The following is a 17,539-nucleotide window of genomic DNA, read 5'->3' as shown; positions in this document are numbered from 1 at the left end:
CATCTCTATATGTGGATACTGCACTTCCATTAAGCTAAAAGAGTCTTTCAGTTTAAACATCACATTTCTCCTGAAAAGGTTGCAAGTACAAAGTTAAAGTATAGAAAATTTAGGACAAAAAACAAACTAGTGACAGTTAATTTGAAGGTTTTAATAAGAAGGTGCAATTATCTTTATATTCTAGACTAGTTTTAAAGGACTCAAATTCTACGAAGAACAAACCCAATTCTGAACATTACGAACACATAGAATTGAAGTCTACCCGACACAAAAGCAATATATTCACTTTTCACCAACTAGGTCTTAATTAGCCTAAAACCTTGCTAACACAGTCTCGTTTTCATGTCCTCGATCTCAAATTGTATTGCAAGAGGTGACCTAGATGAAATCCCAAGAAAAATATAATCAATGCTCCTGTTAACTCAGCTAGAATGAGATTGGCAAATGATTACTACCACTCTAAGGTGTTAGAAAAATATCACAAACATTGATTAAAGGCCCAATCACCGATCATCAAATAGTCAGTCTCTCACTTACCCCTTATGATAGAACGCTTTGCTGGCCTAGAAAGCAATCAATTAATACGTATCCTACTCACATCATTTTATAATTATAGGTCCAAAGAAGATAAATAGTGTAAACAATATTGGGAATAAAGTCTGTTTTAAGTGCTTGCTCACCAGCATCATTAAAATCCTCAATACTTTGTACACAGTGATCAACACTAATGTCACGTAAAGCATTTGGGATCTTTGAATTATTCGCTCATTATCTTACACCTTACGACTTCTATTAAGCATGGTAAACCTCTTCCTTGGTATACGTAAACATTCAATACGAGTTAATCCTCAGAAATACGATCTTTAATGGCAGCAAGAGGAATTAGAGTTATTTTAGTTTTCAGACATGCACTTATTTCAGTGTCCTGGTCCATGATAGACAGCTCTAGGAAGGGTTTGAAGGTATGAGCATATATAAGAAAGCAATTTATAAGGGAAGATTTCAAAAGTTTGATTTCATGGAATACGGAGACTAACCAAGCCTCGACAAATGAACTTCCATTACATACTTCGGACCATCTATTAAACTCAAAGATTACCCAGGATCCCTACAAAAAAGAACTTTAAATTAAGACAGCTTCAGCTACCCTTTTTAGGTCGAGCCTAGCGTAAGACTGCGCACATGCGCAGTATCGCTGGTGAGATTTAATGATTTAGGGTCAGTGTCAATATCGGGCTTTAAGCCCCGCCCCTCTTTCCCATTGGCTGGCATCCCCGTTTATGCTAAACAGCAGCCAGCCATTGGGAAAGAGCACTTGCTGACATACAGTGTTCTCTATTTGAGCCGTCCCACTTGGACTGGCTCACTTGGCTTACTGTCGTCGCGAAAGCTTTGTTATCTTTATGGGGCCATGTGTTTCAAACACATGGCCCCATAAAGATAACAAACCTTTCAAAAAGGAGGAAAGTGAAAGCGGAACACAGGAAAAAAATGTCTTTGGACAAGAAGGTATTCTGCTGCATGCTTGGACCACTCCCCGCACATTTCCAGGAAGGCATCTTGAGAACAAGGTGGGGGCAACATCTGCAGAAGTAAGGCAGTGCATTGCCAAGGGTTCCTTCGAGCGCTGCGTATAAATTGCCAGAAGAGCTGGCGGTGAACAGTTTGGGCATGTCACGCCGCGACACAGGCACTCGGCAGGAGCCTCGGGCAGTGCACTAGGACTGAGGCTTGCCAGGCTTTCCACTGAGCTAAATGAAAAGCATACAATCTGTTCACTGGAACGCAAGCACTTGAAAGCACGTGTATGTACACTGGACTACACAGGCGCTCTCAAAAGCACATCTCTATTCGCTACACTGGAACAGACCCTCACGCACCTGCACGCGTGGCCCACGTTAACACGGACATGTCGTGAAAATATATACGCGGTCAGGTCCTATATGTTTTTAGTAAATAAACTCAAATGAAGTCTGAAAAGCCAATACGCGTTAAGCTGCTGATCTGTCGAGATGCCAATGCACCCCGTTATCTGCTGCCGCCCCAGGGGCAGAGCTCTCCCAACTTTCTCCTCTCGCTTGGGAACTGAGGACAGCTACACACTATCAAGCTGCTCCCTTGCACGCGCATCTTTCTGAGCCGGTACCTTTGGTTTCTTTCTACATTTTCCTCTCACTGTCTTATTTCCACTCTCATGGCCTCTGGCGCTCCCCCTCTTGGTCCTACTAGGGAAATTATTATCCGACTGCGAGTCAAGAAGAAATACTCGCTACTGCGCAGTCCCTAATAAAGAAAACCTGGTCGTGGCTCGCGCTCACCTCGCTTACTTAGCCACAAGGCCAGTCGCCGTTATCCAGGCCTTTGTATTCTGTACACATCTGAGCTCCGTAAACAGCCACACCGAGAAGCAGGAGCAGCAAGCACACTTTCCAACACAGGAACTGAGACTGAACTTCAGGAACTCAGTTTTAGCCACACTGTTTTTAAATAAATCGTTTTTATGAGGTGCTACGTTTTAGAAAACCAAGATTGTTTTAAAGCAACGAGAAAACACCTAAGTTCAGATTGTCAACGAATCGATCTTGAGAAAATAAAAGATGCCAGGGCACCTGATAATCACATCGCACCACTTTGATGGTATTCACCCTGCTACACACTGGCTGGACGCAATCGGTCGCCAGACTGTCTGAAGAGCATTCTGAGGATGCCAAAAGCATCCATCAGCTCACAGGGCGTCCCTAGATCTGGTCCAGTGACTTCCTTTCAGGGGTGTCACCCCAACAGCGCATCGCCTGGCCCTAGGAGTCCTGAGTCAGTCCTCTGATGTCACGGGCTTTCCTGGTCCTGCCAGGGTATCCAACCCAGCCCCCACTCTGGTTCTGCAGACAAGACGACAGAGGGATTTCCGGTCCTGCTGTAAATTATTCATGTCTTTCACAGCTACACATTTGGAATTTTGGATGATTATTGATCGGACTAAGGGCCAGCTGCCAGTCTATGCTTACGTTGGTCTGCGGCGAGGACAGCCCATCTGCCTGGCATAAGAAAGTTCTCGAAAAGTGATTTATTTGAATGTGTCGGATTTCAGGTGGTGGTGTGATCAGTCTCTTTAAATCTGACCAACAGTCCATTTTCAACTAAACGAATAATTGATTGGTTTCCATTCTTTCCCAAATTTAAATCAAAGATCGAGGGCAGATTCGTCCGACCGCCCTTCAACACTTCTCGTTGTTTGTGAACGTACAGCTCTTCAGCACTTTAAAACAAGCATCGGCATGGCCAATAGGTCTCGCTTTTGGGAACCTATAAGTATTTAGTTATGCAGCACAATATCCTTGGTGCAACAACATCAACTGCTGCATGGCTAAACACAAGTTCCCAAAGGCGAGACCTATTGGCTATGCCAATGCTTGTTATAGTGATTTACCAGTGGCTTATGCCTTAACATTATCCCATGAATCTACGATCCACAACAAGCATGGTTAGGATGTCTGCTATAGAAAAAACAATTATAAGTGGGTGCCGACTGGGTTGAAGAAATGAGCCATAGCAGTTAACCTCTTTTTTTACCTTTTCGTGGAAAAAGCACCCGCACGCTAGTGAGAGGTACCGGGCCGGATGTGACGTTTGGCAGCCTACTCAGCAAACCCCAAATTTGAAGCCTGTAATCTCTACTGATGACGGTTAAAGAACCAGAAACACGTGTCTAGAGATCAGCACCATCTGCGCCAACTCTAGCGAAACACTCGTAAATATTTTAGCCAAGCAAACAACATGAGACTGCATTTACCATAATGCCAGGGGCGAACCTTGCTGGGAGGTGAAGCGGTGTGCTCCCACCCCGGTTCCTCTTTTTAGGTCGAGGGACCATCCGGTCTGCCGAAGGCAGAACCCGAAGTCCGGAGATCTTATGTTTCTGAGAGTGGCTCTTTAGCCCGCCTCTCTTTTTGGCTCTCCTCCATTGGCTGGCTTCCTAAACGGAGGCCAGCCATTGGAGGAGAGAGCCGTCCCTCCAAATAGGCTCCGTCTTTTTCAGATTCGGGGGCGTGTTCCGTGCGGTTCTTTCCACTTTTTAGCCACGCCCTTTTTCAAACAGCAGGAACACGCCCCCGAATCCGAAAAAATTTCGAAGCTTCCATCCGCCATTTTTTTGCTGTCGTCTGGCCGTGAGGATCCATCCGTCCGGCGCCGTGTTGTTGTGCTGGTGGCGGCGCTGCCGGGGCAGGCTCCAGTTCGACGAGCAGGGATCCGCACCGTGCTTTGGACGCCTTTCCCCCTTGTGCCTCCGGAGCTGGCATTTCCCCGGACTCGCAGTGATCCCGCCGGAGATGGTGTTGGTTACAGACTCCCACGCTGGCTCCTGCGTGGTGTCTCCGGTTCAGGTAGTGCTCCAACTGTCTATGTTAAGCTTCGGGGCTTTGCCACGGTCGACTGGGCATCTGTAATCAAGATCGTTCTCAGAATTAAAGAGGCCCGGCCACAATTGCTTTAGAGGGGGAGCCCTGTGGCTATAACGCAAAGTCTGGTCGCCGTGTACTTTTAAGACCACTTATTGAAAGCGAACTTCATGCTCGGTTGCTGTATCTTTTGAGGGCTGAATTTGGAGGGGGCGTGGCTTCCATGGGTGCAGTGGCACCAGGGCCCACTGAGCCCTTATTTGATAATGCATACAGCAGCTAGAGGGGACATTTCTTTCCTGTCAATGGGGACCTGACACAGTGGTTACGCTACCGTGATTGTTGCTGCCCCCTCTCTCCCCCGGGGTGTTGTGCTTGCTGCTGCCCCATCTGCCCCCCGGGGTGACTAGTATCCCAGGCCGTCCCGCGCGCCCTGGTCTGAGATCACCTCTCCGCGATGCCCTTTGGTAAACGCGTGCAGACAGCGCGCTCGCCTGCAGTTTACAGGGCTGAATACCCAGGCAGCTCTTCCATCAGCCTTTAAATTACACGTCTGCCGGGCAGCGCCGCGGGTCCAGACTGCTTCTGTGGGGGAGAGAGCAAGCTTGGAGAGGCGACTACCTTTGGCACAGAGCTCCCCACACAGCAGCACCAATATCGGGGTTCGCCCCTCACAAACTGCGCCAAGCGTGCTGGTGGCGGTATCCTGCTCAAAGAAACTATGACGTGCTGATTAATAAGAGCCATTTAAATCTAAGAACAAGCTCTTGTGTTTTCTTTTCACTTAAGGCCAGCATGTCAGTAAAGACAGTTTTGAATAAAATCGTGGATAGAATTCTACATATTTGCATAATAAAATGTCGTTGTTGCATCCCTCAAGCGCAATCCGTGAAAGACCGTAAATGTTCATTTTAAAGAGAAGACTTTTGGCTTTAAAGAGCGAGAAGTCCGAGCTGTCAAACTTTCGGTGGTGCCTTGACAGCACGCGCTTGACAGGACTCCGGTGTACATGCCGCCCCCCTGCCCCTTAGTCCACACGCAGTGTCTGATAAACAAACCAAACAAAAAAAACATTTATATAAACAAGGCACTCCCTTTTTTATGGCAACCTATCTTAAGCTATATCTAATGTTAACTTGTTTTTCATATAACGCTCCATACTGCTTTATTACCGTTTGAGCGCTGTAAATAATGGAGTGCTATTACCCAATGCATTTGTTCTCCCATTTACCAAACTAAGACGGATGGGTGGTCCTTGATGTGGCTGGAACTTGTGACCCAAAGAAACTCGTGTTTTAGCAGCGAACTTAACCCAGTGTGCCATCCACGTTATGTTGGCAGCGTGTCAGTTTCGAGCGAGTAAATCAATGTAGTTTTAAAAATAACTTACACTGATATCTTCTTTTCCAAGATTGCCCTTCAGTTTAATTGGAGTGCGGACATTTAAACTTTCAGAGTTGTGTCATTTATCAGGCTTGTATTTTCGATTCATATTGCTCTAAAACCTAAATCAATGGTATTCAAGAGCTCAGCTATCATACTGACGTATGCCATTCCAGCTCCTCTCTGCTGACCACATTTCTTTTACTTTTTATTATTTTCGTTTATGATACTTCAGTTTTTAGCGAAAATCCAATCGTAGGCCATTGCTCGACTTTTCTCCTCTCTTGCAAATGGATACCAGCTCTTGCAGGTCTGTACATTTTAGAATTTTTAGGTGTCCTTCTAAATTTGAACAATCCTCTCCACCTGGCTCGAAATGTGAAGCTTAAAGTGTCAGAAACACAAAGTATCCAAGGATCATGCCTGCTGCCTTAAACTGCTCCAGCGTGAATGTGCAAACTTACCTCGCACAAACACTGCACACGAAAACAAGCAAAAGTTATACTCCCACCGGAGCCAAGTTCAGCAGCGTGTGTGCTCCTCATCACGGGATCAGAACTCTGCAACATCTCACTAACTCACTTTCACTGTCTCTTTCACTACCTCTCTCGATCTCACTACCTCACTACATCACTCTCACTACCTCACTACATCACTACATCACTACATCTCTCTCACTACCTCACTACATCACTACATCTCTCTCACTACCTCACTACATCACTACATCTCTCTCACTACCTCACTACATCACTACATCTCTCTCACTACCTCACTACATCACTACATCTCTCTCACTACCTCACTACCTCACTACATCACTACATCTCTCTCACTACATCACTACATCTCTCTCACTACCTCACTACATCTCTCTCACTACCTCACTACATCTCTCTCACTACCTCACTACATCTCTCTCACTACCTCACTACATCTCTCTCACTACCTCACTACATCTCTCTCACTACCTCACTCTCTCTCTCTCACTACCCCACTCTCTCTCTCTCACTACCCCACTCTCTCTCTCACTACCCCACTCTCTCTCTCACTACCCCACTCTCTCTCTCACTACCCCACTCTCTCTCTCACTACCCCACTCTCTCTCTCACTACCCCACTCTCTCTCTCACTACCCCACTCTCTCTCTCACTACCCCACTCTCTCTCTCACTACCCCACTCTCTCTCTCTCTCTCACTACCCCACTCTCTCTCTCTCTCTCACTACCCCACTCTCTCTCTCTCTCTCACTACCCCACTCTCTCTCTCTCTCTCACTACCACTCTCTCTCTCTCTCTCACTACCCCTCTCTCTCTCACTACCCCACCCTCTCTCTCTCACAGTCTACCCCACCCTCTCTCTCTCACAGTCTACCCCACCCTCTCTCTCTCTCTCACTACCCCACTCTCTCTCTCACTACCCCACCCTCTCTCTCTCACAGTCTACCCCACCCTCTCTCTCTCACAGTCTACCCCACCCTCTCTCTCTCACAGTCTACCCCACCCTCTCTCTCTCACTACCCCACCCTCTCTCTCTCACTACCCCACCCTCTCTCTCTCACTACCCCACCCTCTCTCTCTCACTACCCCACCCTCTCTCTCTCACTACCCCACCCTCTCTCTCTCACTACCCCACCCTCTCTCTCTCACTACCCCACCCTCTCTCTCTCACTACCCCACCCTCTCTCTCTCTCTCTCACTACCCCACCCTCTCTCTCTCTCTCTCACTACCCCACCCTCTCTCTCTCTCTCTCACTACCCCACCCTCTCTCTCTCTCTCACTACCCCACCCTCTCTCTCTCTCTCACTACCCCACCCTCTCTCTCTCTCTCACTACCCCACCCTCTCTCTCTCTCTCACTACCCCACCCTCTCTCTCTCTCTCACTACCCCACCCTCTCTCTCTCTCTCACTACCCCACCCTCTCTCTCTCTCTCACTACCCCACCCTCTCTCTCTCTCTCACTACCCCACCCTCTCTCTCTCTCACTACCCCACCCTCTCTCTCTCACTACCCCACCCTCTCTCTCTCACTACCCCACCCTCTCTCTCTCACTACCCCACCCTCTCTCTCTCACTACCCCACCCTCTCTCTCTCACTACCCCACCCTCTCTCTCTCACTACCCCACCCTCTCTCTCTCACTACCCCACCCTCTCTCTCTCACTACCCCACCCTCTCTCTCTCACTACCCCACCCTCTCTCTCTCACTACCCCACCCTCTCTCTCTCACTACCCCACCCTCTCTCTCTCACTACCCCACCCTCTCTCTCTCACTACCCCACCCTCTCTCTCTCACTACCCCACCCTCTCTCTCTCACTACCCCACCCTCTCTCTCTCACTACCCCACCCTCTCTCTCTCTCACTACCCCACCCTCTCTCTCTCTCACTACCCCACCCTCTCTCTCTCTCACTACCCCACCCTCTCTCTCTCTCACTACCCCACTCTCTCTCTCTCTCACTACCCCACTCTCTCTCTCTCTCACTACCCCACTCTCTCTCTCTCTCACTACCCCACTCTCTCTCTCTCTCACTACCCCACTCTCTCTCTCTCTCACTACCCCACTCTCTCTCTCTCTCTCACTACCCCACTCTCTCTCTCTCTCTCACTACCCCACTCTCTCTCTCTCTCACTACCCCACTCTCTCTCTCTCTCACTACCCCACTCTCTCTCTCTCTCACTACCCCACTCTCTCTCTCTCTCACTACCCCACTCTCTCTCTCTCTCACTACCCCACTCTCTCTCTCTCTCACTACCCCACTCTCTCTCTCTCTCACTACCCCACTCTCTCTCTCTCTCACTACCCCACACTCTCTCTCTCACTACCCCACACTCTCTCTCTCTCTACCCCACACTCTCTCTCTCTCTCTCTACCCCACACTCTCTCTCTCTCTACCCCACACTCTCTCTCTCTCACTACCCCACACTCTCTCTCTCTCACTACCCCACACTCTCTCTCTCTCACTACCCCACTCTCTCTCTCTCACTACCCCACACTCTCTCTCTCTCACTACCCCACACTCTCTCTCTCTCACTACCCCACACTCTCTCTCTCTCACTACCCCACACTCTCTCTCTCTCACTACCCCACACTCTCTCTCTCTCACTACCCCACACTCTCTCTCTCTCACTACCCCACACTCTCTCTCTCTCACTACCCCACACTCTCTCTCTCTCACTACCCCACACTCTCTCTCTCTCACTACCCCACACTCTCTCTCTCTCACTACCCCACTCTCTCTCTCTCACTACCCCACTCTCTCTCTCTCACTACCCCACTCTCTCTCTCACTACCCCACTCTCTCTCTCACTACCCCACTCTCTCTCTCACTACCCCACTCTCTCTCTCACTACCCCACTCTCTCTCTCACTACCCCACTCTCTCTCTCACTACCCCACTCTCTCTCTCACTACCCCACTCTCTCTCTCACTACCCCACTCTCTCTCTCACTACCCCACTCTCTCTCTCACTACCCCACTCTCTCTCTCACTACCCCACTCTCTCTCTCACTACCCCACTCTCTCTCTCACTACCCCACTCTCTCTCTCACTACCCCACTCTCTCTCTCACTACCCCACTCTCTCTCTCACTACCCCACTCTCTCTCTCACTACCCCACTCTCTCTCTCACTACCCCACTCTCTCTCTCACTACCCCACTCTCTCTCTCACTACCCCACTCTCTCTCTCACTACCCCACTCTCTCTCTCACTACCCCACTCTCTCTCTCTCACTACCCCACTCTCTCTCTCTCACTACCCCACTCTCTCTCTCTCACTACCCCACTCTCTCTCTCACTACCCCACTCTCTATCTCACTACCCCACTCTCTATCTCACTACCCCACTCTCTATCTCACTACCCCACTCTCCATCTCACACTACCCCACTCTCCATCTCACTACCCCACTCTCCATCTCACTACCCCACTCTCCATCTCACTCTCTATTTAAATACCTCACTCTCTCTCACTACCTCACTCTCTCTCTGCTAATGCAATAGGTATCACATATGCAAAAAAAAAGCTAATGCCAATAGAAATGACAATGCCATTTATTTAGGGATACAAAAAAATAAATAAAATAAATAATGAGCAATACCAATAGCTCTACCTATAATATTGCCGAGACCATTGCATTGTAAATGCTTGTTTACCTAATGTCCGTGGGGAGATGGATTACAATTAGATGGACGAAATTAACCTTCACTTTTAGCACGGTTCTTTTTTACCTGCAAGTATTACGTGTGCAACTACCTCATAAAAAATCTATTTGAGTAACCTCGTCATTTTTACCTTTAACATACTTCGCAGACTTTATTCAGTGTTTACAGAGTTTCAGCCCAGCGAATAATCTAACAAGCATTGAAAATGCAATAGGTCTCGCCCCCGTTTAAGTTAAAGCAATTCTGTTTGTAATTAGGTGGCTTTTTAGCTTTGCTTTTATTAGTGTTTTTCCCACTTTCATGTACATAACATGTATATGTATGCATAAATGTATATGTATGCATGCATTTATATTTATATTTATATAGATATGCAGATGTGTATACATATATGTTTATGTATGTATATACACACATACATAAAAAAACATATATATGCATATATACACATATATGAATGTATGACAATACATAGCATGCCATTACTACGCATGCTTTTAGTGCGATGTTTTTTAATCGCAAATGGCATTAGAACGCATAATATTACTACGCTTACCATAACTTCGCAAAAGCAATTACAACAAATGTATTTTAATGCGCAGACCATTACTTCGCATTCCACTACTATGCGTACATGCCCCTACACTACACATACATGACGACACTACACTGAAACCTTTAACACTACACACCACTACAACCTAAACTAAAACATAACTCACTACCCCAGCACAACCCCCTACACTACATATAAACCAAAACACTACCCTAAACCATAATACTCTACCCCACTAAGACCCCCACTCCTGTCCCTACACTCCTACACCACCCAGCACGACCCACCTACAATACCCTGAACCCTAAAACACTAACCTACACTACACATACACCACTACCCTAAACCCTAAAACACTACCCCCAGTACGACCCCCTAAACTACACATACACCACGACACCAGACTCAAACCTTAAACAATACACATACCCCTCAACACTACCCTCAACCCTTAAACTGTACCCCCAGCACGACCCCCTACACTACAAAAACACACTACATCCCCCTTACCTCACTCTCCTCGTGGTTCCTCTCTCATCCTGGGACCTTCCTCACGTAGTCTGAGGGGCGGTGCACGTCATTGTGAGGAAACAGCCTCAGTTTCCTTACAACGACATGGATCATTTTCTTTTCAAGCATACCATTACAACGCATGCGTAGTAACAACGCATGCGATGTAACAACTTGCGTACTAACAGTACGCTTTGTAACATCGCAAGCGTAGTAGCCCTTGCGAAGTAATGGTATGCGCAGTAGCAGCCGCGCACTAAAGGCTGTGTATGTATATATATTTATTTTCTTTACCTACTGGCGGTTGCCAGTAGGTACTTATTGTTAGGACCAAGTTTCTATAGGAAGATAATTTTTTGGGTGTAATGTTTATATATATATATATATATATATATATATATATATATATATATATATATATATATATATATATATATATATATATATATATATATATATATATATATATATATATATATATATATATATATATTCACTGAAAAAACCATAGGTTTCACATTACTGATAAAAAACCAGTGAAATTGCCCCGTTATAGTTAGTGCTGGCAACTATAACTCACGCGACCGCAATCCTCTGCTGATGCTAATACTGTATTTAGACACTTATTTGCCCATGTCTTCTTCCATACATTTTTAGCTATACATATATTACAAATATTTTTTTTTCATAAAGACACATATGTCATCAGCAGAAGATTGCGGTCGCGTGAGTTATAGTTGCCAGCACTAACTATAACGGGGCAATTTCACTGGTTTTTTATCAGTAAAATTTCCGCTAACTATAACATGTGTGAAACCTATGGTTTTTTCAGTGAATTTGCAAGGTTTTTTAAATGCTAATTCCTAACTATAACGTGTGTGAAACCTATGGTTTTTTCAGTGAATTTGTACGGTTTTTTAAATGCTAAGTTACTTTACGCCATTCGAGGCGTGCGCGCCCACTTAACGCAGTTCGTTCCGTGCACGGTTTTTATCAACTTTAATAAGCCCTGTACATTTGGTGGCCTTCGGCCACCAAAAGCACAGGGGGTGGGGTCAATGTGGATAGTGTTTTTTTTATTTCGATTTTATAATTTCATGCTGCCAAAATTTAGTTTTTTTTACCTATTAATAAGCCCTGTACATTTGGTGGCCTCTGGCCACCAAAAGCACAGGGGGTGGGGTAAGTGTGGATAGTGTTTTTTTTATTTTATTTTTTTTACCGTATGCTTACGGTAAGCGTACGGTAAGCGTACTCGGCGAAATTGCCGAAAAAAAAATAAAACCGTTTTTGCTCTTGGGGGATGTTTGGGGACTCCCTCAACATGACTGTGTGGGAGGGAGTTGTCAAAAATGCCCCGTAACATGTTTTTGGGCATCAAGTTTGAGAAATAACTCTCAATGCGAGAGACAAAATGGCGGACGCCGCTTCCTGGTTTTGGCCGATTCGAATGTTTACTAAGATCTAAGAGCCAATCAGAATCGCGCTCGCGCACGCCACCGTACGCTTACGGTAAGCGTACCGTAAGCGGGCTCAGATATATATATTGATTTAAAGGCTATTTTCTCAGAATCTACTGAACAGATTTACACCAAACCTACAAAAGGCACTTCCTTGACCTAGGGACTACCTCTCTGCCAAATTTCTAGTAATTCTGTTCAGCCGTTCGGGCTGTAGCTCGTTCTAAAGGTCCTATGGAAAAATGCATGGGAAAAACGCGTTTTGGGACCCCCCTTTTATCTCAGCCCCCGCTTGACGAATCCCCCCGAGACTTTCAGGGTAGGAGCGGAGCGTAGCGCCCCACCTATTTTGAGAAATTCGCGAGGATTCGTCGACCGGCGCCAAAGTTATTCAAAATAGAATGTTGAGGTTTTCCTATGGAAAAGGGGTCCTAACTATAACTACCTACTGGCGACCGCCAGTAGGTAATATATATATATATATATATATATATATATATATATATATATATATATATATATATATATATATATATATATATATATATATATATAATATATATATATATGGTACAGACCACCACACGCTGAGAAATATGTTTCGAACAGGTTTATTCGTTTGAGTCAGTCGGCATAAAAATATATATATATATGCGTAGAGGGAGTAGAGAGTGAGGAGTAGAGAGTGAGGAGTAGAGAGTGAGGAGTAGAGAGTGAGGAGTAGAGAGTGAGGAGTAGAGAGTAGGGAAGGGCAGGGTTGCTTAATGGATGGGGAGGAGATGGGGGGGTGGCTATTCTTTCACTGAGCACAACTGTGCCTTGGCTGGGGTTTATGTCAAATGTCGCGGCTCAGGAGTAAAAACAAACAAGCCCCACAACGGTATTTTTATGTGCACTAGAAAATGAGGGCGTGGAGATAAGTAGAGAAGAGAGGGAGGAGAAAACGACAGAAGAATGAGGGAGAGAAAATGAGGGAGTGATGGAAAGGAGAGGAGGAGAAAAGAGAACAACAAGAAGAGTGCGAAAATGAGGGATCTAAAGAAGGAGATGAGAAGAGGGGAAAAGTGAGAATGGCAAACGTAAAGATAGAAAGAGGGAGTGAGAGGAAAAGAAGAACGAATTGCAGAAGAATGAGGGAGAAAATGGGGGAGTGAAGGGAAGTAGAGTTGAGGGGAAGAAAAGAAACTGCAGAAGAAGAGCGAAAAAAATAAGAGGTGAGGGGGAAGGAGGACACAGACTAAGTACAGAGAAATGGAGAGAGTGAGGAGAAGGATTGAGGGAGTAAGAAAAATAGCAGGCAGAAGAGAGGTGAAAGAGTAAGTGGGGAGGAATTGATAGTGTGACGGAGGGGAAGAAGAGAAGAAGCAGAAGGAGAGCAAGAAGTTAGACTGTGTGGGTGTAGAGGACAGAGGAAGAAGAAATAGAAGAAAGAGGGAGGGAGAAAGAGGAACAGAAGAATGAGAAATGGGGGAGCAGAGATGAATCAGAAGAAGGAGCACAAGGAAGGTAGACTGTGTGGGTGTAGAGGACAGAGGAAGAAGAAATGAAAGATAAAGAGAGGGCGAAAGAGGAAAAGAAGAATCAAAAAAGGGGGAGCAGAGAGGAAGGCAGAAAAAAAAAAAGAGGCGACAAAAGGAGGGAGTGATAGGATGAAGAGATGGGAAGGAGAGATGGCTACAGAAGAAGAGGGAGAGCAGGAGAATGAGGAAGGAAGAGATTGGTAGACGGGAGGAAGGCTAACAAACATATGTGAGTAGAGAGGAAGGGAGAAAAGGAGTGATGGACAGGAGAAGAGGGGAAAAAGACAGGGGAAGAAAAGAGGTAAAGAAGAAGTGGTGAAGAGGGGTGTAGGGAAGAAGGAATACAAGTAGAAAGAGAAAGGAGTGGATCACATGGAGGGAAAGAGCAGAATAGAAAAGGTAGGAGGAGCTTGAAAGAGTGAGTAAAGAGGGAGAAAGAGAAAGGAAAAGAGTGCCTGAGACTCAGGCAGACATGAGAGGGACAGAGGATGTGAATTCAGAGACAACCGAGAGGTCCATGGAGAGAGAGCAGAGGGTACAGTAGCAGAGAAGAGGCAGTCTGAAAGACTTGGAGAGACAAGCGAGGGCCTGAGAGACTTTGGAAGGCACATGGCCAGGGACAGACCAGAGCGAGAGGGACATTCATGGAGTAAGGGAGGACTTGAAAAAGAGCAGCGAGGTCAAATGATAGAAAAGAGGCCCGGTGACAAAGCAAAGAGGGTGAGAACAGAGGCCATTGATAAAGAACAGAGGGTCAGTGATAGGGAAGAGAGGGCTAGTGGGAGTAAACAGAGCCTTTTGAGGGGAGAGAGACCCATTGCTACGCTGGATGGTTCTAGAGAGTAGAGAGACAAAATGAGCGAGCGCCGAAGCCAAGTGACAGAGAGAGGGTCATTGAAAGAGTAGAGAGGCCCGGTGAGAGGGTCGCAGGAGAGCAGAGAAGTAGATTGTTAGAGAGGCCATGTAAAGGAGCAGAGAGGCCAAGAGATAGGGTCTGAGGAGAGCAGAGAAGCACATTGGCAGAGAAGCACATTGACAGAGAGGCCCTGTAGCGCAGCAGAGGGGCCAAGAGATAGAGTCTGAGCAGAGAAGTAGATTGTTAGAGAGGCCAAGAGATGTGCAGGGTCTGAAGAGAGCAGAGACGCACACTGACAGAGGCCAGGCAGCGCAGCAGAGAGGCCCCGTGTCTGAGCCGGGAGAGCGTGGCGCTCAGTAATGGCAGAGACAGGGCCTCGGGTTCACGCAGGGTCTGAGCTCATGCCTGGTTGGGGTGAGAAGGGCTCTGCCCCGAAGTGAGGCGCTCTAAGTGGAACACGCACGCCTCGCAAGCACTGAACTCTCTGCGCGACGTGTGTATCCCGTGCTCACAACTTTCCACACTCATTTACTTTGCCATTCTTCTTCCGGTTTGTCAGCCCTCCCTCCGACCCCTCCACCCATGCCTTCCCTGCTCCCTCCGGCCCCTCCACCCTGCCCTCCCTCTGCCACCTCAAGGATTGGATCTGTCACTCTGCACTGGCTTTTGTACTGAGCCCTCGCGTGGGACTGAGCTCCTGTGCCCCGCTCCGGTGCTCGGGAGAGAGTGGGGTTGACAGGACAGGGGGTGGAGTTCCAGCCTCACTTGTCTCCGGATGTTTGGGGGGGGGGGGGGGGGAAGGGGTGGGGGGGCTTCATGGGGGGAAGCTTTCCCCACATCAGAGTAACTTTCTCTGATCTTAGGGTCCCTTGTCCTGACCCACGGCGCACGTGCGCATCCGGGGCCCAAATAAACTACAGTTACAACAGCACAAAGCAAAACAAATACTGCACAATGTACACAACAAGTTAAAGCAAAAGAAGAATACGCAAATTGGAAAAAAATAAAGCCACATACATGGTGGGTTCAAAAGTTATGGAGAAAGCGACGTCGAAAAAGGAGCAATAAATATACGACGCATAGGTAAAAACAATGCTAAAGAAAACAGTTCATTGACGGAGACATTTCCCATAACCCAACACAAGCGAGCGCTCGCCATTGCCTTGTCCTCCCAGTGAGCCTCTGAGCTCTGTGCCTGCTTCACAGCTGTTGTGAAGACTTTTCTTATCTGCTTGTTAAATAAACAAGCAGATAAGAAAAGTCTTCACGACAGCCATAAATCAGGTGAGCCAGTTCAGCAAAAAGCCAAAGGGAGGCAAACTAAAACCCTTCTTTCCAATGGAAAGCCAGCGTTTAACATAAACGCCGACGCTACCAAATGGAAATGAGGGGCAGGGCTCAAGTTCCCTTCACCAAACTAAGTTGTTTACTATAAGTCTCGAGGCGAGGAGCGCATGCGCTCCAACGCCAGGCGAGGTCTAATAAAGGAGCCTAAATTAAACATCCAAGAAAGCTTCCCATCTGTAAAAGAGTGCAGCAGAGTCCTAGGAGAACCTTGAATCTTATCAAGAAGGGGATATATAATTTTCATTCAAAGAAGGAGCAACAGTTCTTTAATCATACATATGTAGTGTTTTCTACAGAATGATTCATTCTATGGGTATCAGCTATTTCTGCTACTTATGCTTTATTTTTGATCTTTGTTTTAGGATCGTCACATATTCTATTTTTATCACTAGGTTTCTTCCTGTAGAAGGAGTGCGAGTTTAATGTTGAAGCTCTATGTGCTCAGATTATGCTATTTGTATGCTATGCTTGCATGCATCTCAAAGAATTCATTTTAAGCACATATATGGTTGTTTAGCATATGTACCCCCACAGAGTGAATATACGTATTTCCAAATTTGCATTGTATTCGATCATATCTGATGGACAGCCAACATTTGAAAATCTTTTTTTTTTACAACCATATTTTTATTGACATTTTACATTTACAGTGACATTTTGCATCAAATCACAATTCTTCGGAATACATTTACTTGTATTGCTATCATAATGCTTTGTTATTCGGGCGGTGAATAGTTAAGTTTTTGTCACTATTGAAATCTTTCTACAGAGAATTGCTGAATATAACTGGGGGGGGGGGAAGAAAACTGGGGGGGGTGCTCATGGGGTTCTGGGTACAGGTGTCGGATGGGGACTTAGGGCGGCATGTGTCTCGGTGAACGGTGGTTCAACAAGTTACCAGGGGTGAAGTGAGGGAACCTGCGGTCGGTCTATTTCTGGGGGTCCGGCTTACGCTTATGGCGTGAAGCCCGGCACTGATACCTAGTGAGGTTAACTGTGAACTGCCGGGGGTCTGGCATCTGTGTTCGCGGCCTGCGACTGTGTATCTTGTGGTGTGTGAGGGACTCCTCTGGGTCGTCATGGGTTAGTGATTGTCTGAATGGATTCAATAGGATAGCCCAGTCCAGTGATATAGGGTGCTTGCGTGTCCCTTTCGCCTCTTCTTCTCGTAGTTTCTTTTCCTCCGCCAGTGCCCATTTGTGTACCGCCCCCACCCATGCAGCAGGCGTAGGGCCTGTAGGGTTCGCCAGTGCATGGCTATATTCAGTTTTGCCAGTAAGATGGCCAGTGATACAAATCTAAGGGGCACTTTGTGTGGTTTCCTCCTCTGATAGATACCCAACGCACAGGCT

The 17,539-nt window shown here is 46.6% G+C and overlaps 1 protein-coding gene across 1 annotated transcript in view; it reads right to left on the bottom strand.

Moving 5' to 3' along the window:
• Positions 1 to 17,539, bottom strand: part of PSMD12 (proteasome 26S subunit, non-ATPase 12) — a 181,876-nt gene that overhangs the window by 68,965 nt on the left and 95,372 nt on the right. The gene's annotated exons all lie outside the window — the stretch shown is intronic.

This window comes from Triturus cristatus, chromosome 7 (genome assembly GCF_964204655.1).
Source record: "Triturus cristatus chromosome 7, aTriCri1.1, whole genome shotgun sequence".
NCBI lineage: Eukaryota > Metazoa > Chordata > Amphibia > Caudata > Salamandridae > Triturus > Triturus cristatus.
This window is presented reverse-complemented; position numbering and strand designations above follow the sequence as displayed.